The sequence below is a fragment of the Dendrobates tinctorius genome, unplaced genomic scaffold (genome assembly GCF_039654945.1).
Source record: "Dendrobates tinctorius isolate UK_male_01 unplaced genomic scaffold, ASM3965494v1 ptg000058l, whole genome shotgun sequence".
Classification (NCBI taxonomy): Eukaryota; Metazoa; Chordata; class Amphibia; order Anura; family Dendrobatidae; genus Dendrobates; species Dendrobates tinctorius.
Window position 1 is genome coordinate 16,968,306 of NW_027361726.1, and position 17,871 is coordinate 16,986,176.

Consider the following 17,871-nt stretch of genomic DNA (forward strand, 5'->3'; position numbering starts at 1 on the left):
CTCTCAACCTCAGCCTAAACTCTCCCTCCTTGCTACGCTCCGCCCACCTCCCAGCACACTTCGTGTTCCAAGCAGGGAGCCACGAAGGGTGCTCTGCTATACTACTGTGTGTGTGTGGGTATGTGTTTTGGAATCTGGTTGGGTGCATCCATCCTACCTGGTCGTGGGATACCACACCTCTGGTTGAGGTGCAGTACCTCTGTAGCGTCTGGACCCGCAGGGGCGCCACACGTGCACCTCCCGTGTCTGACTCTGTGGTGGTTACACTCGACTCCATAACTTTGTCTAGCGCGCATGCGTTTCCCCATAGCCTGACTGCAGCCACACCATCTATGACGTCTCTATGGTCCAGGAGGACCTGACCCAGAAGTCCCTGCACACTTGCCCTATATCAGGCTGCCTCTTCCTGTAGGTGGCGCCTGATTATCGTTCTGGTTTCCTTGCTAGACCTTGGTCGCTCTCCGTATTCAGGCCCCTTGCCCTGTGCTCTGGAGTGCTCCCCAGCACACGCTCTGCTTTGCCTTGCACCCAGGCGTGCCTCTCTGTCTTGCCTAGTACCCCCGGGTGTGCTCCCTGCACGCGCTCTGCCTTGCCTTCTACCCAGGCGTGCTCTCTGCACGCACTCTGCCTTGCCTTGTACTTGTGTGCTTCCCAGCATGCGCTCTGTTTTTGCCTTGTATCTGGGCGTGCTTGTCTGTGCACGCTATACGCACTCCCGTACCCAGCGTGCCCCATGTACACGCCCTGCACTACCCTGTACCCTGTGTGCCCCCGTGTCCACGCTTTGCACACTCCTGTTTCCTGTGTGTTCCCGCCTGCACTTTGCTAGACAAGCTCTCTTGCATCTTCTGTGAGCCAGCCACCTGGTTCCAGCAGTTGTGGTACTTGACCCTCTGGGTCTGCCCCTGACGCTCCCTGTATAGGGGGTGGTCCTCACTAGGTCAGCTCGCCCAGGGTGGGATGGTGCCATGACCCAGAGGGTCCACTCAAGGAGTCGTCACACCTAGCTTGTGGGGAAGGGGCTGCCAAATGGGAGGCTAGTGGTCACCTCTGTTTGACTTCTCACATGTTATTGCGAAATCCCCACAGAAAAACAATAGGCCATCCTTTACAGGTGCATTTAACCCCTTGGGATCACTCCCCTCCTGTCCCCTGGGCTGGACCTAACTCCCCTCCCATTGCAACTAGCAGCTAAAAACTCCAAAACCTAAGATGGGTTATAACTCCTTAAAGGGCAGTCATAGAGAGGCAGTTTTGGCACTATCAGATCCGGTTAACCAAACACAGATTTGCTACTTTGCTTTTTTTGGTATAAATCATATTACCGCATGTCAAACAATTTACCAGTTAGTGCCGTAGATTCTAAGAAAACCACCAGACTCCACATTCATGATCTGCAGGGTTTTGATTCTGTGTATTACAATAATTAATTGAAAGGTGGTGTGTTCAAAATAATAGCAGTATGGAGATCAATTAGTGAGGTCAGTCATTCTGTGAAGAAACAGGTGTGAATCAGGGGGCCCTTATTTAAAGGTGAAGCCATGACATGGTGTACATGCATTTCTCCTTGAAAGCCTGAGAAATATGGGTCGTTCGAGACATTGTTCAGAAGAACGGCGTACTTTGATTAAAAAGTTGATTGAAGAGGGTAAAACATATAAAGAAGTGCAGACAATGGTCGGCTGTTCATCTAAAATGATCTCCAATGCTTTACAATGGAAAGCCAAACCAGAGAGACGTGGAAGAAAACGGAAGACTACCATTCTAATGGATGGAAGAACAACCAGAATGGCAAAGGCTCAGCCGATGATCAGCTCCAGGATGATCACAAACAGTCTCGCGTTACCTGTGAGGACTGTGACAGAAGACACCTGTGTGACCTTAATCTTTAGCAAGACGTCCCCGCAAAGTCCCACTGTTAAAAAAAAAGACATGTACTGTAGAGGATACAATCTGCCAAAGAACACATCAACTAGCCTAAAGAGAAATGGAGAAACATATTGTGGACTGATGAAAGTAAAATTGTTCTTTTTGGGTCCAAGGGCCGCAGACCCTACATTCAGCCACAGTACACTCTGAAGACAGTGAAGCATGGTGGTGCTCATCATGACATGGGCATGTTTCTCATACCATGGTGCCGGACCTATTTACCGCATACCAGGGATCATGGACCAGTTTGTATATATTAGAATACTTGATGAGGTCCTGTTGTCTTACACTGAAGAGGATAGGCCATAGAAATGGGGGTTTCAACAAGACAACGACCCAAAACCCACCAGTAACAAAAGCAAAATCTTGGTTCCAATCCCTGGACTGTAATCCAATAGGACACTTGTGGGTTGTTTCTGAGGCAAAGCCAACAAATGCCACAAAATGTCCAAGCATCCTGGGCTGGAATAACAGTGACTAGGGCCAGAAGTTGGATGACTATGCAACATAGATGTGAAGCAGTTGTAAAAACTGTGGATAATTAAATATTAGGTTAGTGATTCACAGGAATAAAAAAAATACATAAGACAAATGCAGACACTGCTATTTTTTTCAATGTTCATTTTTTGTTATTTTCTGTACAGTAGCCAAAAATTATCGACATTTTTCTTCATGTTTTGAATTAGAAAACAGTGTGCAATGTTCCCAATCCTGGAAATAAGAACTAGTATAAGATTCTATGATTACTCATGTTTCTGAACACACTATTATTTTGAACACTACTGTACTTACAACTGAGGTGTCTTCATTATTTGTATATGTAATAACACAATAATACAATGCATATAAATAGTCTGAAAAGGACACGATGAATCGCCCCTGCAACCGATGTATCACAGGCAGAAACTGAGCGGAGTCGTTGAGTTTGTGACGCTCCTGTTAATCTCGAGGATCCGTATGTGACAGGAAATACAAATATTTCCGAGTAAATTAGTAAGTTCTGTGAGCTGGGGATGACTGGTGGCAGCAGCCGGGTGGATACTGTCAGCTCCAGGCTGCATCCTATCACTCATCCGTCATTTTACTTCTGCTTATTTCCATCAGTCAGACCATATCCTGCAGATCCGCCCCGGCTCTGCCCTTTTGTACATCACAGACAAGGTACAATAGGAAACTGGACTTTTTGTGCTTTATTTTTTTTACTTTAACCCCTTTCTGCCAGTGGACATACTATCCCATCCATGTGACCTGGGACATAAATCACATGGACGGGATAGTATGTCATGGGCAATCAGCCGCACTCACGGGGGGAGCGCGGCCGAGTGTCAGCTGATTCTCACAGCTGACACCCGGCACTAAGTGCCAGGAGCGGTCAAGGGCCGCTCCTGGCACTTGAACCCCCCGGAACACTGCGAAAAAACAGCATTCCGATGCCGGCAGAGGGGCTGACAGCCCCTCTGCCTTTGGATCGGAAATCCCGTGGCGTGACGCGGGGTCCCGATCGCTGCCATGGAGACCCTATGTCATCATGACGACATCCGTGTCTCCAGACCTGAGAGACTTCCTGTCATGCGCAGTGCTTGTCAGAAAGTCTCTCAGGTCAGTGTAAAACACATGTAGTGCTGACAGCTTCTATAGCATGCAGATCTTCATGCTATAGAAGTGATCAGCCTGCATAAAATGATTTTCCCATAGTGAGACAAAGTGTAGAATGAAATAAAAAAATTAAAATTGTAAAAATATTTAATAAAAAAATCAATATTTATTCTATCACTAAATATTTGAATGAAAAAAAATCTAAACAATTAAAGTGCACATATTTGGTATCGCCGCGTCCGTAACAACCCGACCTATAAAAATTTCCCACTAGTTAACCCCTTTAGTGAACCCCATAAAAAAAAGGCAAAAAAAGTCTAGTTACTTACCGGTTAACGGTATTTTTCGGAGTCCATGACAGCACCACCTGAGAGAGGGAATCCGCCCTTCAGGAACAGGAAATCCTACAGATACAAACCTACAGATACAAAAAGGGAGGCACATCACCCACGCATCAGTTGGATTACAGAGCACAAGAGGACCTCCAAGGTTAATGGCATGATTTATGTACAATACTATTACTACTTAATTATCTATCACCAGTGGACATATAAGAGGAAGAAGTGCACACCCAACTTAAAAAAAAGGGGCGGGAATCTAAGGGTGCTGTCATGGACTCCGAAAATTACTGTTAACCGGTAAGTAACTAGACTTTATTCGATCGTCCATGACAGCGCCACCTGAGAGAATTACAGAGAGTAATAACTAATTAGGGAGGGACTACAGCCTGCAGCACCCTTACCCCAAAGGAGAGGTCTGAGGAAGCACCCTGGTCTAGCCTATAATGACTATAAAAGGTGCTCTGACAGGACCAAGTAGCCGCCTTACATATTTGGTCAATGGAGACTTCCGATCTTTCGGCCCATGAGGTCGCCATTGGCTCTGGTGGAATGCGCCCTCAGCTTCCCAGGTGCCAATCTGCCTTTTGAGGTGTATGTCAGTGAAATAGCCTCTCTAATCCACCTGGCTAGTGTGTTTTTTGATGCTCTAAGTCCCTTTCAAGCACCTTGATGGGAGACAAACAGGGCATTATCTTTTTTCCAGGAATCAGTAACTGCCAGGTATTCTAGGAGACATCTCCCAACATCTAGGGTGTGTAGTTTCTTTTCCTTCGCATTAACGGGATTAGGGAGGAAGGATGGAAGGACTATTTCCTGCGTCCTATGGAAACTAGAAACTACCTTAGGTAAGTATGCTGGATCAGGCCTAAGTATTACCCTATCGTCTCTGAATTGTATATAAGGAGGAAGCCTAGATAATGCCTGGATGTCACTTACTCTACGAGCTGACGTCAGTGCTACCAGGAAGGCTACTTTGAGGGACAGGTTTTTCATGGAGGCTGATGAGATAGGTTCAAATGGGGCCTCCGTCATAGCTGTGAGGACTAGGTTCAAGTACAACGACATGAACCTATCCTTTACTACTTGTCTGGATCTACTTGCTGACTTAATGAACCTACTGACCAAGTAATTACCAGCGATGTTGCAGCTAAAAAGAGCCCCCAAGGCTGATACTTGTACTTTAAGGGTACTGGTGGAAATCCCCATGTCCAGACCTTTTTGTAGGAATTATAAGATTTGAACTATTGGTGCTGATTGTCCAGCAACTACCCCTGAGTTTTGAAGGAATCTTTTCCAGATTCTAACGTAAATTTGCTTGTAATGATTTTTCTACTTTTAAGTAGGGTGTTAAACAAGTCTGGGGAGAAACCTTTATCTTTTAGTATTGACCGTTCAAAATCCACGCCGTCAGATGTAGGCTGGCCAACTGAGAATGGTAAACTGGGCCCTGGGATAGGAGATCTGGGATGTCCGGAAGGACCCATGGGTTGGACACAGACATGGTCCTGAGGCATGAGAACCACGCCCTCCTGGGCCAAAATGGAGTGATCACTATAATCCTCGCCCTGTCTTTTCTGATTTTCCTCATCACCAGGGGTAGTAGAGACAGGAGAGGGAAGGCATATGCTAGCCTGAAGTCCCACCTTATCAGAAAAGAGTCTACCGCCAGAGGTTCCTCTCTGGGATTCAGGGAGCAGAATTGCCTCACTTTCCTGTTCTCCCTGGTGGCGAAGAGATCCACCTCTGGTTGACCCCACTTTTGTACAATCAGGTTGAAGATGGAGGTATTTAGTGACCATTCCCCTTGTTTTAGCAGATTGCGGCTTAAGAAATCTGTTGTGGTGTTTTCTCTTCCTTTTATATGCAGAGCTGTTAAAGATAGAAAATGCTGCTCTGCTAGTCGGAACAAACGCTCTGCTACATTCATCAGGGGTCTGGAACGAGTCCCGCCTTGGTGATTGATATAAGCCATGGTGACCTGATTGTCGGAGAACACTCGTACGTGATGACCCTGCAGATACACAAGGAGCTTTTTAGCTGACTGCTCCACCGCTGTCAATTCTTTCAGGTTAAAGGACATTTCTACCTGATGATGCTCCCATAGGCCCTGGACCAAAATCTCACCCATATGAGCCCCCAACCGGAAGGGCTTGCATCTGTGGTGACTATCCGGGTTATGTTATACACCCAGGGCACCCCTCTGGATAAGTTATTCCTTTCTAGTCACCACTCTAGGGACTCCCTCGTGTTCCAGGATAAAGTTAGCTGGCCCTCCAGGTAACCCTCAAGGACTCTTTGATGTAATAAAACCTCGTCCTGTAGTTTCCTTGTATGAAACTGGGCCCACCGGACCGCGGGGATACAGGATGAGAGAGAGCCAAGAAGAGACATGGCTTTCCTGAGGGACATGGTGGGGTTATTGGAAGCGTTCAGGACCTGATAGGACGCATACGCTAACTTTTCAGGAGGCAGACGGCATTCCTGATTCTCGGAATCTAAGATTAGGCCTAAGAATTGCTGGACTTTCATTGGCTGCAAATAAGATTTTTTTTATGTTTAGCAGTCATCCTAACCGCTCTAGAGCAGACATTGCTCTTTGTAATTGCTCCAAACAGTGTTCAGCTGTTTTGCCTATAATAAGGAAGTCATCCAGGTAGGGGACCACCAGAATGTCTGATTCACGCAGATGGGCCATAACCTCGGCTATAACTTTAGTAAATACCCGGGGAGCGATACCAAAAGGGGAGGGCCACATATTGGAGATGTTGAACTGACCCATCTAACTGAACCGACACTCTGAGGAAATGCTGATGAGCTGCATGAATGGGTATATGGTAGTAGGCGTCTTTTAAATCTAACACCACCATAAAGCAATTTTCAAACAGCAATTTTATTGTGGAATTGATTCCATTTTGAACGGATGTATGACCAGAAACTCGTTGAGGGCTTTAAGGTTTCATTATAGTCCTGAAGGAGCCGTCTGGCTTATGGACTAGGAACAGAGGGGAGTAGAAACCTTTTCCCCCTTTCCACCTCCGGCACCTCTGTCAGGACCTTTTTGCGGCGTAGATCATGAATCTCGGCCTCCAGGGCAGGCTGTTCTGATGGGGAAGATCGGAGTGGGGTAACCTTAAATCCGTTTTGGGGGAAACAGGAAAATTCTAGCCATAGTCCCGAGGCGATCAACCCCAGGATCCAGCTGCTACTGGAAATTAGTGACCAGGGTAGAAGGCATCTAGCCTCCCTCCTACCGGAGCAGCTAGTCATTGGGGTGGCTTTTTAGCTTCATGCGCTGGTCCTTCCTGGTGCCCCCCCCCCCCCAAGCATAAATCCTGTACCTTTTCTTTTTTCATCCCGTCTGCCTTGATCTCTGGATGACCTTCTACGGAAATATCCTTTCCTGGTGAAGGGATGTTTATAAGAAGGGCTCGGCAGACTGGGAAATTTCTTTTTATCATCCCCAGCTTTTTCTAAAAGTTTGTTCAGCACTGGACCGAATAGATATTTTCCCTCACACGGAATGGAACAGAGCCGGGATCTGGCCTGGTTGTCCCCCCGCCAACACTTCAACCAGAGAGCCCTTCGAGCTGCATTCGATAATCCTGCGGTCCTAGCCGCCATCCTTGCCGAATGCGCTGAAGCATCGGCTAAAAAGGCAGCAGCATTTTGAATCATCGGCAGGGTCTTCTGGATGGATGCTCTCAATGCTCCGTCTTTCAGCTGAGAATCAAGCTGGTCCAGCCAGACCATCATGGATTTGGCTGTGCAAGTAGCAGCTACTGCTAGTCTTAGAGTGCCAGCTGACATCTCCCATGTTCCTTTTAGAAATGAATCCGCTTTTTTGTCCAACAGATCTTTTAAGGAGGCCATGTCGTCAAAAGGTATGGAGAATTTTTTGGAGGCTTTGGCTACTGCTGCATCAAGCTTAGGGGCCTTGTCCCATCTGCTTACCAACAGGTCATCGAAGGGGTACCGCCGCTTGAAGGTCGGTGGTAAGGTGTCCCTTTTTTCAGGCCTCTCCCATTCTCTGTCTATCAGGCTCTGTACTTTGTTATTTAGCGGGAAGGTCCTGCGCTTCCTTGGATCTAGGCCGCCGATCATCAGATCCTGCGCTGAGTTCCGGTTTTGTGTCCGCTACCCCCATGGTGGACCTTACTGCTTTGACTAGCCTGTCCATTTGGTCTAAGGGGAAGAAGAAACGGCTAGAGTCTTCCTCCGAAGAAGATGAAGAAGAGGCAGAGGGCTCTGAGGAATCTTCGTCCTTCCTAGGGGCGTCCGAGGACTCTGAACTCGAAAAACTAGCTTCTCTTCTCCTAGAAGATTCCCCTTGTGATAGGGACTTTAGGGAATCTTTCACCTCTGTCCTGATTATTTCCCTCAGGCTTGCGGTGAAGTCAGGAGTTTCTTCCGCTACCTGTATAAACGGGGGAGAGTGTAAGGGCCTGCAAGTCTAGCCATGGACTATCGCTCCCTTTTTGAACCCTACCGTCTGTCGCACGCATGGCTGACAACTTTTTAGGGCCGTGTACTGCCAAGTTTTTAACACTAAGGTTCGGATACAGCTTTAAAGAAGGCTACTACTTGCGATATAACACAATTTTATTTCAAAGTACAAAATTAAAGGAATTGTATGATTGGATAGTATGATTGCGTACACTTTTGTATATTTTAAGATACAAAGGTTAAGTACAGATAAAGATTGAATACATATAATGATTAAGTATATATAAAGATTAACTATATACAGTATACTCACATCATCCATCTGAAATATCAGAGAAGCAACACCAAGACAGAGAACCCGTGGAACTTTCACTACACTGCACGGGCGTCCCCAATTATGCAGGTATCAACACTGTACATGTGTGTACAGGTATCCAAGTTGTTGTTCTGTCTTAGGGTACCGTTACACCTAGTGATGCACCAGCGATCCCGACTAGCGATATGACGCGGTCAGGATCGCTGGTGCATCACTAGGTTGTCGCTAGTGAGCTGCCACACAGGCAGATCTCACCAGCGACATCGCTGGGGACGGGGATCGCTACTTACCTGTCAGACGCAGCGATCCTGCGTCCTCCCGCCCGGCTCCACGCGTCGCTCGTCGGTGCCGCAGGAAGTGGCCGACGAGGAATGGTCCAGGAACTTCTCGCGCCATCAGCGATAACCAGCGGGGGAACCGGTCGGAGGTAAGTATCACATGCAGCGATATCGCTAGCAATATCGCTGCAACGTCACAAAATCGGTGACTTTACAGCGATATTGCTAGCGATATCGCAGTGTGTAACGGGGGCTTTAGTCATGTTTCTCTGGTCTTATATAGTAAATTTACACATGTGTAATACTAGTTTCATCCCACCCCTCAAGTGGCCAGCTATCAAGGTTGGATGAAACAGAGATATCATGGAATCATCAGACAATGGGTCGTAAACTCTTAGAATATAAAAGCCACAATGGATTTAGATAAAACTACCACAGATAAACATTAAGTAAACCTTAATATTTTTCAATGACAAACAACAAATATAGATAAACATAGAATTGTTTGTGAAGCAGTTCTCACGATAGTGTCACTGTAATGTTTGTCTGTAACTGTTAATGTCTGACCAGAAATGCAGGTCTGAATGCATTCTGTATATTTCAATATGGAGTCAAAATAGCCATTTTTATATTCGCACTACAAGCGGGCATCTGGCAAGGAGCAACTACAGAGGGCACATTCCCTATGTTTCTGTTTACCAGCGCTTTTCTTCCCTTGTGAAAAAACCATAAGGGGATACTGCATCAGGGTACTTTTACGGAGATCTCTTAACCAAGCAGTAGAAGCAGGTACCGGATCACGGAGGGAGGCAGCTGAATCCTTCAGCCTGGAGGAACTTCTGTGGCTCTGCCCGCTCGTCCGTCCTTGTTTCTTCAGCTGGGAGCTTGTACGAGGCTTCACTGAGGCCTGTCTCTGCGGGTGTGGGTGCTACTGCACCTCATCCTGCTTGTCTATGGGGGCTTCTGTCATATCCATCGCTGCAATGGGCCTTCAGAAGCACCCTAGCAGCGTCCCAGCCTCTTATATTGACCTCCCCCGGAATCCGGGTCAGCAGGGTTCTGGCCAAGGCACCTCCCACCTGGGACCCTCCTGCAACCTCCCCGCCCTGTGGTCCGGGCCCCCTCCCCCCGGCCGCTGCACGCGACCCAGAATCGCCAAGCTCCCGCGGCGCATATAAAAAGCCGGCCGGCACCAAACTTCCGGTTTCGGCGTTCCTGGCCCTGCCCCCTCCGCAGCGGCACTTCTGCCGCTCAAACGAGCCCGTGGGAATGCGCAATAGGGAGCTGGCACTACGCCCCTGGCTCGGTATGCCACCAACTTCCCGCACGCCGCCCCGCACCCGCCGACTGGGCCCCATGCAGGACCGGGGCCGAAACAAAGACCGGACACCGGGGGAACACACAAGGAAGGGCCTGGGGGATACTTACCTACCGGTGCCGGCACTCTGGAGACGGCTGTCCTCCGGACCCTTGCTCCACCTGCTACGCACACTGCCGTGGAGACCTGCCCGGCCCCACCGTGGCGCTTCCAGGGACCCCACACTGACCGAGGTAGGAGACCCCCCGCTACCTGGGTAGGTAAGACGGCCTGGGAATTCCTGACGATCCATGATAGACGAGCTGTAGGGAACCCTGTCCTCCAGGAACAGGAAACCAACTGATGCGTGGGAGAGGTGCCGCCCTTTTTGTATCTGTAGGTTTCCTGTCCTTGAAAGGCGGATCCCCTCTCTCAGGTGGTGCTGTCATGGACGATCAAATAAACAATGCTTTATCATCATACCGCCGAACAAAAGTGGAATAACACACGATCAAAAAGACGGATATAGATAAACATGGTACAGCTGAAAATGTCATCTTGTCCCACAAAAAACGAGCCACCATACAGCTACATCATCAGAAAAATAAAAAAAAGTTATAGCTCTTAAAATAAGGCGATGCAAAAATAATTATTTTTTATTTAAAAGTTTTTATTGTATAAAAGCGCCAAAACATAAAAAATGATATAAATGAGGTATCGCTGTAATCGTACTAACCAAAAGCATAAAACCGCTATATCAATTTTACCACATGCGGAACGGTATAAACGCCCCCCTCCGCAAAAAAGAAACTCATGAATTGATGGTTTTTGTTCATTCTGCCTCCCAAAAAAGTAATAAAAAGCGAAAAAATGTGCCCGAAAATGGTACCAATAAAAACGTCAACTTGTCCCGCAAAAAACAAGTCCTCACATGACTCTGTGGGTCAAAATATGGAAAAATTATAGCTCTCAAAATATGGTGATACAAAAACTAGTTTTTGCAATAAGGAGTCTTTTAGCGTGTGACAGCTGCCAAACATAAAAACCCGCCATAAGGCCTCTTTCACACGTACTGATATTTCCGGTACCGGAGAGGTCAGTGTCCGTGTGTGTAATACTTGCAGCACACGTGTGGTATGCGTTTGCCGCATCAGTACCACACAGACAGGCGCCAGGGAAGAAGCGTTGCAGTAAGCACTGTTCCCCGACGTCGGGTGTATGGCGTAAGGAAGGGAGAATGATGAGTTACATTTAACCCCTTAACGATCGCTGATACGCCTTTTAACGGCGGCAGTTAAAGTCTGCTTAAACCACAGCGCCGCATTTTAACGGCGCTGAGGTTTAAGGTTATAGCGCCCCCCAGCATCACAATTTCTCCAGGGTCTCGGTTGCCGGGGGTAGCAGAAACCCCAGAGAACATGATTCGGGTCGGTTTTTACCGACCCCGATGTTGCGATCGCCATTATTAACGGTATATCGGCGACCGCAAAAAAAAAAAAAAAAAAAAAATCACACATCAGAGGAGAGAAATAGGGTCCCCCGAATCCATCCCCCCCCCCCCCGGTACCTCCGCTGTCCCTGTAGGCCCCCCTAAAGTCTACCGGGCTGCTGGCTTCTTCCAGGAGAAAATGGTGGGTGCATGCGCAGTGCACCCAGCAATAGATTTTTTCCTATTGGTTCATTTTGATCACTGTGATAGACCCTATCATAGTGATCAAAATAATAAAAAAAAAAAATAGTAAAATCAAACCTCCTTTATCACCCCTTTAGTTAAGGAATAATAACACAGGTCAACGAAAAAAAATTTTTTTTCTGGTGTCCAAAATATTTTAATGAATTTGGGGTATTTTTGGGGTGCTGATTCTGAATATGTCATCAGTTTTGCCAGATTGGCTCAAGTTTTTGAGATTTTTGGTATCTTATTTATAGCACTTGTTGGTAAATGCGACGCATCATCTCATTAATTTCTTTGGATTAGTACTTGAACTGAGCAGTTCTCAATATAGTTTTGTGTTAATTAGTGTTCTAAAAGTTTGTTCATAGCTTGATTTTTGCACTAACTTTATGTTGTTGTCTGTTTTCCAGTGAAAAGCATGAACTCATCATGAAGAAGTTGTCTTAACGATCCAGACTCATTCTGTTACATTTGTGGTGAATATACACTGCCAAAACATAGAAGAAACATAACAGACTTCGTAAAAAAAGTGTATTTTGCCTATTTTGGGGTTATGCTTGGGGACCAAGACAAGTTTTGGGCACCACACATAGTGTGCAAAGCATGTATCGAATTATTACGAAAATGGAGCAAAGGACAAAGAAAAAGCTTCAAATTTGGTGTTCCAATGGTGTGGAGAGAGCCAAAAAATCATCATGATGACTGTTATTTCTGTGCAGTGCAAGTGCAAGGATTCAATAAGCATAAGAAACGAAAATGGGAGTAACATGGAATCTGCAAGAAGGCCTGTCCCTCATTGTGAAGATGTGCCTGTACCTGTGTTTACCATAAATAACAGTCATCATGATGATTTTTTGGCTCTCTCCACACCATTGGAACACCAAATTTGAAGCTTTTTCTTTGTCCTTTGCTCCATTTTCGTAATAATTCGATACATGCTTTGCACACTATGTGTGGTGCCCAAAACTTGTCTTGGTCCCCAAGCATAACCCCAAAATAGGCAAAATACACTTTTTTTACGAAGTCTGTTATGTTTCTTCTATGTTTTGGCAGTGTGTATTCACCACAAATGTAACAGAATGAGTCTGGATCGTTAAGACAACTTCTTCTTGATGAGTTCATGCTTTTCACTGGAAAACAGACAACAACATAAAGTTAGTGCAAAAATCAAGCTATGAACAAACTTTTAGAACACTAATTAACACAAAACTATATTGAGAACTGCTCAGTTCAAGTACTAATCCAAAGAAATTAATGAGATGATGCGTCGCATTTACCAACAAGTGCTATAAATAAGATACCAAAAATCTCAAAAACTTGAGCCAATCTGGCAAAACTGATGACATATTCAGAATCAGCACCCCAAAAATACCCTAAATTCGATGAAATATCTTTGGCACCAAAAATGCTGTTGACCAGTGTAATCAGATAAAAAAAAAAGTATTTATTTCCATTTTTCCATTAGGGTTAGAGTTGGGCTAACGTTAGGGCTAAAGTTAGGGTTGGGGCTAGACTTGGGGTTAGGGTTTGGATTAGGGTTAGGTTTGTGGTTAGGGCTGGGATTAGGGTTAGGGGTGTGTTGGGGTTAGGGTTGGAGTTAGAATTGGGGGGTTTCCACTGTTTTTGCACATCAGGGGCTCTCCAAACGAGACATGGCGTCCGATCTCAATTGCAGCCAATTTTGGTTTGAAAAAGTCAAACTCCTTCCCTTCCGAGCTCTGCCGTGTGCCCAAACAGTGGTTCACACCCACATATAGAGTATCAGCGTATTCAGGACAAATTGAACAACTTTTGGGGTCCAATTTCTCTTGTTACCCTTAGGAAAATAAATTGGGGGGGCGAAAAGATCATTTTTGTAAAAAAAAAAAAAAAATTTTTTATTTTTACGGCTGTACGTTACAAACTTCTGTGAAGCACTTGGGGGTTCAAAGTGCTCACCACACATCTAGGTAAGTTCCTTAGGGGGTCTAGTTTCCATAATGGTGTAATTTGTGGGGGGTTTCCACTGTTTAGGCACATCTGGGGCTCTCCAAATGCAACATGGCGTTTGATTTCAATTCCAGGCAATTTGGCATTGAAAAGTCAAACTGCACTCCTTCCCTTCCGAGCTCTGCCATGCACCCAAACGGTGAGTGGTTTACCTGCATATGTGAGGTATCAGCGTACTCAGGACAAATTGCACAATAACTTTTGCAGTCCAATTTCTTCTGTTGCCCTTGCTAAAATAAAAAAAATGGATCTGAGGTAAATTTTGTGAAAAAAGTTAAATGTTCATTTATTTTTTTTTTTTTTAAACATTCCAAAAATTCCTGTGAAGCACCTGAAGGGTTAATAAACTTCTTGAATGTGGTTTTGAGCACCTTGAGGGGTGCAGTTTTTAGAATGGTGTCACTTTTGGGTATTTTCTATCATACAGACCCCTCAAAGTGACTTCAAATGTTATGTGGTCCCTGAAAATAAAATGGTGTTGTAAAAATGAGAAATCGCTGGTCAGCTTTTAACCCTTATAACTTCCTAACAAAAAAAATTTTGGTTCCAAAATTGTGCTGATGTAAAGTAAACATGTGGGAAATGTTATTTATTAAGTATTATGTGTGACATATCTCTGTGATTTAAGGGCATGAAAATTCAAAGTTGGAAAATTGAGAAATTTTCAAAATTTTCGCCAAATTTCCGTTTTTTTCCACAAATAAACGCAAGTTATTTGAATGAAATTTTATCACTAACATGAAGTACAATATGTCACGAGAAAACAGTGTCAGTAACACCAGGATCCATGGAAGTGTTCCCTCATAAAGGGACAGTGGTCAGAATTGTAAAAATTGGCCCGGTCATGAAGCTGCAAACCACCCTTGGGGGTAAAGGGGTTAAGATCTCTGCTTACTGTCAGTGAATGACAAGATTTCAGAAACTCAGCTCTGCCAGTTAGGAGGGTTTGTTACAATTGTATCCATTGTAGACAACACACTTCAGCAGCACAAATCTTCCTTCCCCCTCATTATTTGTTACAGTGTATCAGTGCAGGTAAAGTGTGGACTATGGCTAGAGTCACACACAGCGACTCACCAGCGATCCTGCCAACGACATCAATGTGTCAGGATCACTGGTGAATCACTATGTGATCGCTGGTGAGCTGTCAAACAGACAGCTTCACCAGCGATCAGCACAGCGACACCGAGCACGTTAGTAACCAGCGCGCTGATGCAGGGAGCTGGTAACTAACGTACACATCGGGTATCTAAGGGACGCACGTCCCTTGGATACCCGATGTGTACATTAGTTACCAGCAGATCCCTGGTCTCCCGCAGCGATGCGTGGTGGCCAGCGGGAGACCAGCGACCAAAAAAAAAAGTCCTGGCCTTTCCTGCAGCGATCAGCGATACCGGCAGGGGGGCCGGTCGCTGATCACTGTCACACACAGCGATCTCGCTGGTGAGATCGCTGTTGTGTCACAAAAATTGTGACTCAGCAGCGACCTCGCTAGCGAGATCGCTGTGACAGGGCCTTTTTGCTCTCAGAGGATTGTCCAGACTTTGATACAATTGTAACAAACACTCAGCTGTGAGAAATGCTGACAGACTAAAGCCCCCCATTACACACTGTGATATCGCTAGCAATATCGCTGTAAAGTCACCGATTTTGTGACGTTGCAGCGATATTGCTAGCGATATCACTGCATGTGATACTTACCTCCGACCGGCTCCCCTGCTGATTATCGCTGATCGCGCGAGAAGCTCCTGGATCATTTCTCGTCGTCTGCTTCCTGCGGCGCTTCCTGTGGCGCCGACGAGCGACGCGAGGAGCCGGGCGGGAGGACGCAGGATCGCCGCGTCTGACAGGTAATTAGCGATCCCCGTCCCCAGCGATGTCGCTGGTGAGATCTGCCTGAGTGGCAGCTCACTAGCGACCACCTAACGATGCACCAGCGATCCTGACCGCGTCATATCGCTAGTCGGGATCGCTGGTGCATCGCTAGGTGTAACGGTACCCTAATGCTCTTGATGTCTTATATGTCCACAACAAGACATAATGGTCAGGAGTGAAGAGGTTAAGCCTGTCACTCTTCAATCGGAGAACATACTGTCACTTTAAATAAATTCAGATTTTTCCAAATCAATTCTATAGATTCAGCAGATCCTGCGAGACTTGGGATCAATTCACCTATTGATCAGAGACCAGTTCTGGTAATCAGCATCTTAAGTAAATCTCTGCGAGAGGCACGAATAAGAAACTGGTATAGTGCAGCTGTGTCGGAGAGGTCAGCGCTCTGTTTTGCCAGGCTCCTGAGCTGCTGATCAGTTTAGCGATATCGCATGGGGGTAAGATTTTATTAGATTTAATTAAAATGCAAAGCAGTCACCTGGGGCATTGCAGCTACTGTGATACTACAACTTCCAGTATTCACGATGAGAGCCACAAATTTGAAATTGCCATTTTCATCAGGTGCTATACCATGTTTTACCACAGATGGCAGCAAATCCTTTCCTTAAGCTTATGCAGCCACAGCGCCATCTGCTGGGAGAGCAATGAAGAGCAGATATGGTGAACAAAAGAAAAAAAAGGAAGATAATGCAAGAATATTGCCAAAATGTCTACATTTTTTAAAGGGATATGCCAGTGCCAACACTGATGGAATATTGCCAATATAAGAATAGCCCAAGGGTTGCACACTGGGAATCATCGGCATGTGAGGCCAGCTTGGGTGTATCCCCTCTCATAGATCAGCGCCGCTCTCGGCAGCGTCCTCTGAGCTGTATAACTGATGGCCGTCGCCATTATCTCGGCAGTGAAGCACTATCTCCTGTGAGCAGCGAGGGCGTGTAGGACGAGCACCAAGTGTGCAGGGAGCAGATTAAAGATTTCCTGAGATGAGAAGGAGGAACGAGACCAAGAAACCAAATGCAAAACTCTGTCCAGTAGTTAAAGATTTCTTCCAGATAGAAAAGGTTTTGGTTTTTTTCCCCCTCAAAAAGACACAAATGCAGATATTTCCTGTAACTCACCAGTAATGGGAGAAAACTGTCATATACGGACACAAGAAATCAGAAAATTGCCTGACTTATAAAAGCAAAAATCTGCATCTTGTCAATTATTGGTGCAGAAAATGTTCTGAACGTACCTAAATCAGGTGAAGGCAAAATCCCTCCCCCCCAAGTGCCCTGAAACGCATCCCTCCTGTCTGGCATCATACTCTGCCCCCCCTGTACCAGTCTTATCTCCCACAGTTGCATTAAGGACGAGTCATATTGAAGGCGATCATGCCCAATCCTTCTCTCCCCTGACCTCAGCCATCTGGGTAAAAGGCAGGACCCCCACCGTCCATCAATCTGAGCCTCCCTCCACTTTCCTCGTGCTGCTCCAGTTCCCTGGAATGCGCTAATCTGTATAATCTGATTCCCACCATCCTCAGTTTTAAGCGCAGCCATCCATCATGTCCCCGAATCAGACTTTTCCTCACATCCACGTTTCCTGGAAACCTGTTTTTTCCCCCATTCGTCAAGATCTGTCGCTGTGGAATATGTTGGCGCCATAAAAATATTATAATACAGGTTGCGGTAGATTAGAGACCACCACAATGGGGATAACTCTCAGGATGTGACAGCCCTATTTTTCATTAGATATTTACATCCCAACTAGGCATGGGGACATTCCCTTTAAATATCCCTTTCCCACGGAGCCCATATTCTGAGCAGTTGGTGTCAGCTGTAAATGACATTTTACCCCTTAGATGCCAAAATCAGTAAAGACAATGGCATCCAACACTGTTCAAAGTATGGGGCCCCTGTTTCAGTCCATCAACTTGACTAAAGACTATCAGCAGGATGCACTGGCAGCCGGGGTCTCAATAGTGGCTGTCAGATTTGCAATGTACATTATGTGGCTGTACAGACTAATACAGAAGCCCCAGACTGAAGTAGAGAAGCGACCAAAGGGTCATAAGTCCAAGTCACAGAGCGAGATGTGGAGGAAAAAAAATGTCGCTTCTCGAGGAGCCA